Raw genomic sequence first — 11,702 nt, 5'->3', positions numbered from 1 at the left:
GCAGGATGAACTATGATACTGTGAAGGTAGTAAAATGTGTTATAAAGAATTTTAATGACCTACGAAAACGATAATATTTTTAATGAAAAAATCAGGATATAAAACAAAAAGTAAGTCTAACCCTGATTCATGAAATATAAAAATGGCTATATGCATTGAAATATAATAAGAGCTAAACATTTTGGGGTGTTTACTCTGTACCAAACATTAAGCTTTCACATGTTTTATCTATTTAATTCTCAGACTAACCTTATGAAGTTGGTGCTATTGTTCACCTCATCTGATAAAGAAGGAAGCGGAAGCTCAGAGAGGTTAAGACACGTTTAAAGATGATACCATAATATTTATTTATCTCTATATTTTCCAAGCTTTCCTCAATAAACATTTATTACCTTTAATCAGACAACTTTAAAAAAAGACATCATAGAATTATAAGCCTTTCTTTTAGAGAAAAAATACATTGAGCACGTTCCGACTGTTTTCATCTAATACCTATCCTTGCAGCCTTTTTCCTTGCCTTGACTTTCTAAAAAATAACATTTTTCTCTAATTGTTTGATTACTGAACCATGTAATGAAGACTCTTCCCCACTATTCTAGCTCAGATGTATACTTAATGCTTCAACTTAAAGCTTTGCATCACTGAGATACAACCTTGATGAACTCTTTCTAGGGAACGGAGGTTCCCAGATTCCTGGAAACATTTTTTTAAAACTTGGAATTAGCGAGAAAACGCAAAAATCATTGTTGAAGGTCTTTGGAAAATATATCAGCCAATCTGCACCTCCTTGGAGAAAGACGTCAACAGGCAGAACAAGTGAAAAGAGCACTACTGTTCTTTGAGGATGGAGCTTCCTTGCGGCTGTGGAGGCTTGGGTTTCTGAACATTCATGATCAGGACACAATACTGATGATGACGAAAGGTAGACACGTCTGACTACAGGGTGCTATTGTTATGTTGCTTCTTGCCCGTCTGAGGATTCTGCAAAGTGACAAACCCTTTCTGATCATTAATTAAGGCATTTTCTGTGGACTGCTTATGTATGTTATCCGTCTGCTAGGGCAGAAAAGAGTCTTCACATTGGCTTCAGCTTACTCTTCTGACCTCAACTTTTTTTGGCAATTGCTCCAAGTTCCCAACCCTCATTCAATCTCCTCTCCTTCTATTTTCCTAGAAGCCAGTGAACTGCCATCCGAAGTTGATCACAGTGTCATCAGTGGAAACTTGTCAAATTTAGTAAGCTGCTTCTTTCCGGAAGTAAGTGGGGGTTTGGTGGTGAATAGGTATCAATGCGGAGTAGTAAACATTACCAAAGCTCCCACTGTTTTTGTGTATTTTTTAAATAAAAATTATCATATGGTATTTGACTCTAAGCTTCAAAGTCAAGTCCTAAATTATGGAACATGCAGCTCTACTTTCCAGTCCTCACAAAACAATCACCAAGAAGACATTTCTCAAAATATACACCAAACACGCAGTTTTCATGTGTATATTAAGTCCTGGCCCAGTACTCTCTTCACTCAATACTTTTTCTTTGCAGTAAGTCTGTAAGAAACACGAGCCAGGTATACAATTCTAACCAAAGGCAATTTAAAATAGACAACCAGAGGTGGAAGAGTTAGACTTGGTATTAGCCATTTGAGCAACCTCAGAATCAGTGAGGTGTTCTTGGCTTGGTTTCTGCCTCTAAAACGAACCTTCATCAGCAGCCAGGAAATGGTAAAAGGCACAGGAAATGGTAAAAGTTAAATTTCTAAGGTTGCATGGTAAGTGTCTAACACTGCCCTGTTCACGTGGGGGAGGTTGCAGTGTCTTGTATTCTTCTGGGCAGCAGGGGGCTCCCAGGTATTGGGAAGCTGCAAGTGATTCTCCTATTGTATTCTGTACTTGGCTCAGCTAACTTTCTTCTTGTGGGCAAAAGTCAGCTAGCCTCATTTAATGCCATGGTTAAAAAGAAACTGTGTATTCCTAGGATCATAAATGTACAATTTTTCTCTATTAAGTACTTGAAATCCATTGACCCTTATAGAGCTGGAGTGTATTTTTCAGTCTTTAGTTTAACATCCATCATCCTTTTCACAGCATCTATGGGACAGTGGGCTAGACCTCATGAATAAGACCAGGTGCCTGCATCAGGATCTCACAGATTAAGGAGATAACAAAGGAATAGAGGTCTTCGGGGAGGTATCACTCTCCCTAACTGCAAACTATTCTTTAAAGCTACAATAATCAAACAGTATGGTACTGGCATAAAAACAGATACATAGATCAATGGAAAAAATAGAAAGCCCATAAATAAATCCTTACTTATATGGTCAATTGACATATGACAAAGGAGGCAAGGATACACATTGGGATAAAGACAGTCTCTTCAATGAGTGGTGTTGGGAGAACTGGACAGATTCATGCAAAAAATGAAATTGGACCACTTTTTTACACAATATACAAAAATAAACTCAAGGGGGTTAGCTCAGTTGGTTAGAGCATGGTGCTAATAACACCAGGGGTGCAGGTTCAATCCCCATATGCGCCCTCCTAAAAACAAACAAACAAACAAACAAAACTCAAAATAAATTGAATACTTATATGTAAGACCTGAAACCATAAAACTCCTGGAAGAAAACATAGTCAGTATACTCTTTGACATGGGTCTTAGCGTATCTTTTTCGATATGTCTCCCCAGACAAGGGAAACAAAAGAAAAAATAAACAGATGGGACTATATCAAACTAAAGAGATTTTGCACAGTGAAGGAAACCATCAACAAAATGGAAAGACAACCTACTGAATGGGAGAAGATATCATTAGCGAATGATACATTGATAAGGGGTTAATATCCAACATATATAAGAAACTCATACAACTTACCAAAAAAACCCAAACAATCCAATTAAAAAATAGGCAGAGGACCTAATAGACATTTCTCCAAAGAGAACATACACATGGCCAACAAACACATGAAAAGATGCTCCACATCACTAATCATCAGAGAAATGCAAATTAAAACCACAATTACATACCACCTCACACCTGTCAGAATGGCTATCATCAATAAATCAACAAAGTGCTGGCGAGGATATGGAGAAAAGGGAACTGTTGTGCACTCTTGATGGGATTGTAAATTAATGCAGCCACTATGGAAAATGGTTTGGCGATTCCTCAAATAATTCAAAATAGAGCTGCCATACAATCCAGCAAGTCTACTTCTGAATATTTATCTAAAGAAAACAAAAACACTAATTCAAAAAGATATACACACCCCTATGTTCACTGCAGCATTACTTAGAACAGCCAAGATATGGAAGCAACCTAGGTATCCTTCAACAGATAAATGGATAAAGAAGAGGTGATCTCTCTCTCTCTCTCTTTCCGTGTGTGTGTGTGTATATATATATATATATATATATATATATATATATACATATATATATATACACACACATATATATATATATACATATATATATATATATACACACACACACGGAAAGAGAGACAGAGAGATCACATCTTCTTTATATGAGTTTCTTATATATGTTGGATATATATATGTGTGTATATATAATGAAATATTACCCCGTATTGAAAAAAAGAATGAAATCTTGCCAATTGCGACAACAGGTAGGAACCTGGAGGGTACTATGCTAAGTGAAAAGACAAATACTGTATGATTTCACTTCTATGTGAAATCGAACAAAACAAATGAATAAACAAAACAACAGAAAAAGACCCATAGTTACAGAGGACAAGCTAAGCTAAGGCTTGCCAAAGGGGAGGGGAGGGTGGAGGGACGGGTGAAAACAAAATTGTACGCGTAACCAGCATATACACCTCAGTGAAGTACACTTAAGTCATCATCAAGTATACCTACCTCCCTGCCCCTTCTTTTACTTAATAAAAATATACTTTCCCCCAACTAGCATATTCAGATCTACCTCATTCTTTATTCAGCTTCACAATAACGCCTTATATGGATATTCCAGAATTTATTTAACTGGTCCCAATTGCTGAATTATTTGAAAAAATATATAAAATGTGAATTGTCTGTCATGCATATTTTACAAAAACATAAAAAAATTAAAACGAAAACAGAACAAAACACACACAGCCCATGTTCTTGTTTCCAAATGGCAGTTACAATTTTTACCATGATACGTATAAAAAAGAAAAAAAAACAAAACAATAAGAACAACAACAAAAAAACATGGCCAGGTCTGAGAAGCAGCATGTGGCTTAGTTTACCAATTCCAAACAGATTAGAAGTAAAACAAGTTTTTGAAAAGTGGGTATCTTTATAGTCAACTCTGCCCTAAAAGAGCAAACAAGTAAAATCCACTCCATACTACTCACTTTTCATCATCTCAGTTCACACTTTGCACTTGCCTGTTGCAAGCATCGTGAGTGTATCTGTAGACAAAGAAGTTCCTAATTCAACCAAGAAGCCAGGTCGATCAGGGCACAGAAACAGACTTAAAGACCAATGGAAACGAACAAAGAGCTCAGAAATAAACCTGCTTATGCCGTCAACAGATTTTTGACAAGGGTGCCAATAATACATGATGAGAAAGGATAGTTTCTTTTATATATGATGTTGGGAAAACTGGATATCCACATTCAAAAGAATGAAATTGCACTCTTACCTTATACCATACACAAGAATAAACTCAAAACAGATTACAGAAACCATAAAACTCATAGAAGAAAACATAGGGGAAAAACTTCTTAATGTTGGTCTTGGCAACAATTTCTTGGATATGACACCAGAAGCATCGGGGTACAGGAGGCAACAAAATAAAAACTAGACAAGTGGGAATATACCAAACTGAAAAGCTGCTGCACATCAAAGAAAATGATCAACAATATGTAAAGACAATCTACGGAATGGGAGAAAATATTTGCAAACTACATGAGATAAAGGGTTAATATTCAAAATATATAAGAAACCCCTACAATTCAGTAATAAAAAGCCAAATAACCTGATTTAAAAAATGGACAAAGGAAGCAAACAGACATTTCTTCAAATGGCCAACAAATATATGAGAAGGTGCTCAGCATCACGAATCATAAAGTGAAAACCAAAACCACAATGAGTTACCACATCATACCTGTTACGATGGCTATTACAAAACAGAAGATAACAAATATTGGCAAGGATGTAGAGAAAAGGGAACCCTTGTACACTGTTGGTGGGTACGTAAATTGGCAGAGCCATTTGGAAAACAGTATGGAGGTTCCACAGAAACTAAAAATAGAACTAGCATATGACCCAGCACTTGTACCTTATATCCATAGGCACGGAAATCAGGATCTCAAAGAGATGTCTGCACTCTCGTGTTCATAGCAGCGCTATTCACAACAGCCAAGACATGGTAGCAACTTTTTTGTCTATCAACAGATGAATGGATAAAGAAAATGTGAGATATGTACACACACACACACACACACACACACACACACACACCCACACCCCACACACACATTATCCAGCCATGAATCTCAAGGACATCACGCTAAGGGAAATGAGCCAGACATGGAAAGACAAACTCTATGATACCACTTATATGAGGAATCTAAAATAGTGAAACACATAAAAGGAGGCACTCATAAAACGGTGGTTGCCAGGGACTAGTAGGGAGGGGGAGGCATTAGTTAAAGCCTACAATGTTTCAGTTATATAAGATCAATAAATCCTAGAGATCTACTGTACAGCATAGAGCCTATAGTTAACAACCCTGTATTGTGTACTTAAAATTTGCTCAGAGGGTAGATCTTATGTAAAGTGTCCTTATCACAAATAATAATAATAATAATAATAATAATAATAATAATGATAATGATAATAAAGAGGGAAGGAGGAAACTTTTGTTAAGTGATGGATATGTTTATGGATAGATTGTGGTGATGGTTTCATGCATGTATACTTATCTCCAAACTCATCAAGTTGTGTATGTTAAATTTGTATGTCATTCACACCTCAATAGATTTTTAGATAAAGAAACAGTTAAAAATCCTTATAAGCTTGAAATAACAAATACTATATCAGAATTTTTGTGTTCCGGAACCTGGTGTAGTTTAGCTGGGTCCTCTGTCTCAGGGTCTCTCGTGAAGATTCAATGAAGGTGTTGGGTGGGGCTGCAGTGTCATCCGAAGGCTGGACTGGGGGAAGATTTATTCAAGCTCACTCACTTGGCCGTACCAAGATTCACGTCCTCATGGGCTATGGGACTGAGGGTTTGGTTCCTCACTGGCTGCTGACCAAAGGCCTCTCTTTGAACCCACTTAAAATGGTCCTATCCTGTTTCTAACAAAATCCTGAGTTGCTTTTCAGAGACAACAGACCAAAATTTTAAGTCATGCAGCCGCAGAATGTGCAGAGGAGATAACTTTGACCTCTAGCTGCACCCGGAATCAAAGTCTCGCCCCCTTCCCTCTGGAACCAAAAGGCTGGGACATAACTGGAACTTGAACACCAGAACCCTTTCAGAAGCAAAGGGTCTGCTGTCCAGGAAGATTTGGTGCTGAAGCCCCTTACCATAAATGGCCAAGTTCCAAGTTCCTTCAATCAAACTTCCCTGCCAGTGCCTTCACATACCTGTTCCCTTAAGTCCTTAAAAACCCGCCCAGAACTCTGAATCAGGGAGAGAGATTTGGGCTTTCTTCCCACTTCCTCCTTGGGCTGTCTCTTGAAATAAACTCTTTCGTTGTTGCATACTTGATGCTTTAATGATTGGTCTTACTGTGCATAGCGCATACAAATTTAGTTTCAATTACACCTCTCTCACTTGCCACATGGCCTCTCCATCAGGCAGCTCATGGCATAGCAGCTGGCTTCCTTCAGAACAAGACAAAATTTACAGTCCGTTTGTACTTAATCTCAGAAATGACATCCCATTCCAGGGAGCCATTTTAGAGGCTGCCTACCTTAAATACTAAAAATGTTTCTGGCAATTATCACAATTTCAATTTCAGTCACAAAAGAAATGCATTTGTTAACATATTTCTTTGCCTGGGTGCTCTTTGAACACTGCATTCTACTAAGTACAGCTAAACAAACATACATGCTGATTGAATAATTGTTCAGTTTTACTGAAAAGCACGTTCAGTCTTAAAGAAGGTAACAATATTCTTTGGCAGATATTGCTTCCTAAGTACTTATATCTTTTCATAGAATTGAAATTGTCAAAGAAAATAGTTAACTTGTGTATCTTACATTAATATATATTTATTAGAGTGGGTGTCAAAATTGTTCTTTGGACAAATTTGACATTTATTCTATTTCTCAAAACTCTTGCATATCACAAAAAGTCCTGCAGAAAAGTGCCGTAAGTTTTCAGTTTCTATATTTTTCTGGTGTCACATTTTGTTGAATCTTAGAGGAAAGCTGTAACTGAAATGTCTTTAAGATACAGGGCATGAAGACAAGATAAACAGTCAAAACTATCTTAAAAGAAACATATCCCATTATATATTTGGTGTGGAAATGACGCTGTGATGTTCTTCTCAGGATATAAACTGACAGTCTCAAAATGATATAATATCATGCATATGGGCTTTTATATATTCTCTGTCAATAAAAAAGTTACTGCTATCTATATTTCACACCTGACTTTGGTAATTCATTTAAATTCATCTAATAAAAGAGCAAATGAATTTGGACAGTTACTAGAACTTTTTGGTGCCTCCCAATCACTAGATTTTTCTTGTTTGAGGCAAATTAGCTTCCGTATATCTCTTCACATATGATTCAGTAAAACTTCAATTTACTAGACCTCAGTCATCTGGATGCTAACATCTGCACTCTGCTTTTAGGAAGAGGAAATAAATCAAAAGGAGAATTGGATATCTGGGCTTTCGAAAAGCAAACACACCCATCTCCTTGGATGATTACATATGTTTACTTCTCACTCAAACTACACACGCACGACAGGCCAGCTTCCTTCCTGCTCAATGATACCTTCATTCCAGGACCCAGGGTGAAGGAACTGCCTGCCCTGGGACACTGCTGGGAAACAGAAGAGGGTGGATTGTGTGATATCATCTAAAGATTTCACTGGGAAATTGCACAGGTCCCTTCTGCTCACAGTTCATTAGCATGAGCGAGTCCTATGGCTGAGCTGATATCAGTGGAATGGAGAAGTATAAGCTTCCCACAAGAGGTAGAAAATATTCTGAACAATAATATGACTCACCGTACACAGTTAGAGGATATGATTGAGATGATTAAACTGGTTCCCTATGGTTGCTGGCAATTTAAAATGGTCATCCAATCCACTGGAATGGGCATTATCTAGCCTGGTTTTACCTTTGTAGTTCTATTCTGACTCAGTTTCCCTTGGAATCCTAATACTAATTCTCCTCTATCTTTTAGATCCATAACACTGTCATGCTCATTCATGCAGCATTTAGAAACATGTCCCTATGGACACATCCCTTATGTGATAAGCAGGAATCACATTTTTGAGGGGCCTACTTGGTTCAGTGCACTCCTGGGTCCTTTAGTTAATCTACTTAACAACCAAGTGAGGAGGAAAATATTATATTCATTTTACTTGTGAGTAAATCGACTCAGAGAGCTTACACAAAGTCACATGGCCAGTGAGGGGTAAAGCTGGGATTTGAAACCAACATTTTGACCCCAGAGTTCTGGCAAATTAAGCTAGACTACATTGTGGACATTCCACAACCAAAAAGGAATGTTCGCCAACTCTTTGTTAGCAGAAAATATAATGACCACATTTCTCCCTGTCTGGCAAATGGCTCAAACCACTAATCTGTTCGCTAAAAAAAATTACAAATATTGATATTAAGGCTTCTAAGGAAAATCTTTCTCTAAAGCCTAGAGAAGTATTTGTTCTTTTCTGCACAGAGCACTCAGGGACATTCTGTTTGCCGTGGGAACACACAGAGCCCATTGCTTAGAAGAATAACTGTTCAGAGTGGATGGCTGAAGAGGATGCAAAGAAGTGGAACTAGATCTAAGGTTCCCAAGGCACGTCTAAAGAGCACATAAAAGAACTGAGATCTGGGTTTCCCAGGGGCAGGCAACAAAAGGAGAATGAGTTGCAACAACAGTAGATATTAACTGATGAATCTATGAGATGAGATTAGGTTTTTTTCATAAGGAATTTCAGACTTGTTTTGCTGCTGCTCTTCATGAGTCAGGAGTATGATCTGTGCATTCAACAGCCTCCTGGTGTTCAATAGAACCGAGAGGTGGCCTGCTTATGTTATCTTCTAGAAGATTTATAGTTTTGATCATTTAGGTCTATGAGCATTTAGATCTATCACCCATTTTGAGTTAATTTTTGTGAAGGGTACAGATTTTTCTTTTTTTCTGTGTGCAGATTTTTTTTTTTTTTTGCATACGGAAGTCCAGTTGTTCTATTTGTTGAAAAAGACTCTTTTCTCCCTTGTGCTGCCTTTGATTCTTTGTCAAAGATCAATTGACTGTATTTATGTGGGTTTACTTCAGGGCTCTCTATTCTGTTCCATTGATCTATTTGTCTATTTCTTGCTTGTATCACACTGTCTTGATTACTGTAACTTTATAGTGAATCTTGTAGTCGGGTTGTGTCAGTCTTCCACTTCTGTTCTTCTCCTTCAGTATTATGTTGACTATTCTGGATAGTTTGTCTCTCCACATAAACTTTAGAATTGGTTTGTCAATATCCACAAAATAACTTGCTGAGATTTTGATTGGGATTGCACTGGGAAGAACTAACATTTTGACAATATTTAGTCTTTCTATCCATGAACATGGAATAGCTCTCCATTTCTATAGTCCTGTTTTGAGTTCTTTCAGCAGAGTTTTCCTCATATAGATCTTGTGCATATTTTTTTTATATGTATCTAATCATGTGAGTAGATTTTCCAGGTCCAATCACATCCAGCTTCAGATGACAGAAGTTTTGGCTGACATTTGACTATAATGTCATGAAAGTCCTGGATGATGACCTAAGCTGTCCCAAATTCTTGCCCACAGAACCCATGAGAGATAATAAATACCTATTGCTGTTTTAAGCCAGTAAATTTTGGGGTGATTTTTGATGCAGCAATAGATAACTAATAATTTCAGAACTCAAATATCTCTGCATGTTATATTCATTCTAGTTCCCTAATACTTTAATGCACTTTATAAATGTAAAAGAAAAAAATTATTGTAAATTTCAAGATGGACCACAGCTAAAAAAAATTCAATCTACAGAAGAAAATTATTAATTTGTGGTAAAACCAGTCTGTTTTAAAATACCATTTTATCTTTCTGGTTTACTTTTGCAGCATGAATACCTTGTATAATACTTGGTGCATAATAAGACATTAAATAAATATTGCTTTATGAATGAATGAATTAATTAATTTGCTCCTCCAGGCTCTAAGCTTCTGGATGGCAAAAACTGTGCCTTTCTCCTCTTTTAATCTCCCTTACATGGTACAATGCTTAACACTGATCACGCCCCATTCACTATTTGCTAAATTAAATCAAACTTAACTGAAATTCTTGTTGAAGTAAATGATCTGGAGATGAGAAAAATCATGGCAGAAAACTCATTTTAAACATTTATTCTACTATATTGACTAGTGCTGGTTTTCAAGTCCCATCAACCTATCATCTAAAAAAATAACAAAAAACCCCAAACCCTAAACTTATACTCTGTTGGTTCCTGGTAGACTATATGGGTGTTCTTAAGTTTTACCAAATAGAATACACCTTCAGATGTTTCTAGAGAATCTTGATGAAACGATATACAATGATAACTTTTGACTGTGCTAGGTTGTAAACTATTGTAAGGTTTGGAATTTGGAATTTGGCAGGTTGACTACAGAGGCCTGGTAACCTGTATTCCTCCTTATTCAGTCGAGCCAGAAGAACATTTCAATAGAGCTGAATTTTATGAGCATTTGGAATTTGAATAGACTCACGCAACATGTAAATTGAACAACTTTTTTTCCTCTTTGGGAGGTATACCTGGGTGTGTCCCAGTGGCTCAGAACACAAGCTAGACTTCTCGGATGACCACGTACCAGTTTTATGATCTTTGGCATATAGTTTAACCTCTGTCTTAGTTTCTTAATTTGTAAAATTCTGAAACTCAGGGTATCTATCTCACATGGTTGTTGTAAAGATAAAATGGGATAATACACGGAAAATGCCTCGCACAGAGTAAGCACTAATAAAAATTAGGTCTATTGCCTTCAATGCCCATCACAGACCTGGAACACGGCAGGTAATTTCTAAATCGTTTCTGAATGAACAAATAATTCTAAGAGAGTACATCTCTGTCACTGTTTTGGGGGGAGGAGGTGATAATTGTATTCTATGATCATGCAAAATTTTGTTTACTCCTTTTTAGAAATTCTCCCTTAGCTCAAAAAGAGGTCATTGATTATGTTCATTGAGAGAGGATATGCAAGTAATACTGACACATTACACTAAATTGGGAATTATAAAGTAACAAGCTTTGGGATAAGAGGAACTTTTATTTTTCATTTTAACCCCGTCATAAATGTGACAGTTGCAGAAAGGGTCAAGTACAGAAAGAAGCACAGAGGTCAGAATCCCAAGTGCCTTCTGCATTGTGGGGCTTATGGAAAAATCATCCTTCTCACCGCAAATAGGGCTGGCGAAGTTTCCGCCACATGACTGAGGACAATGCCTGGGAGAGGTAAGGGGCATAATTAGACTTTCTATTGGGGATATAACTT

Source organism: Rhinolophus sinicus, linkage group LG12 (assembly GCF_036562045.2).
Source record: "Rhinolophus sinicus isolate RSC01 linkage group LG12, ASM3656204v1, whole genome shotgun sequence".
NCBI lineage: Eukaryota > Metazoa > Chordata > Mammalia > Chiroptera > Rhinolophidae > Rhinolophus > Rhinolophus sinicus.
Note: the sequence above shows the minus strand (reverse complement) of the source record.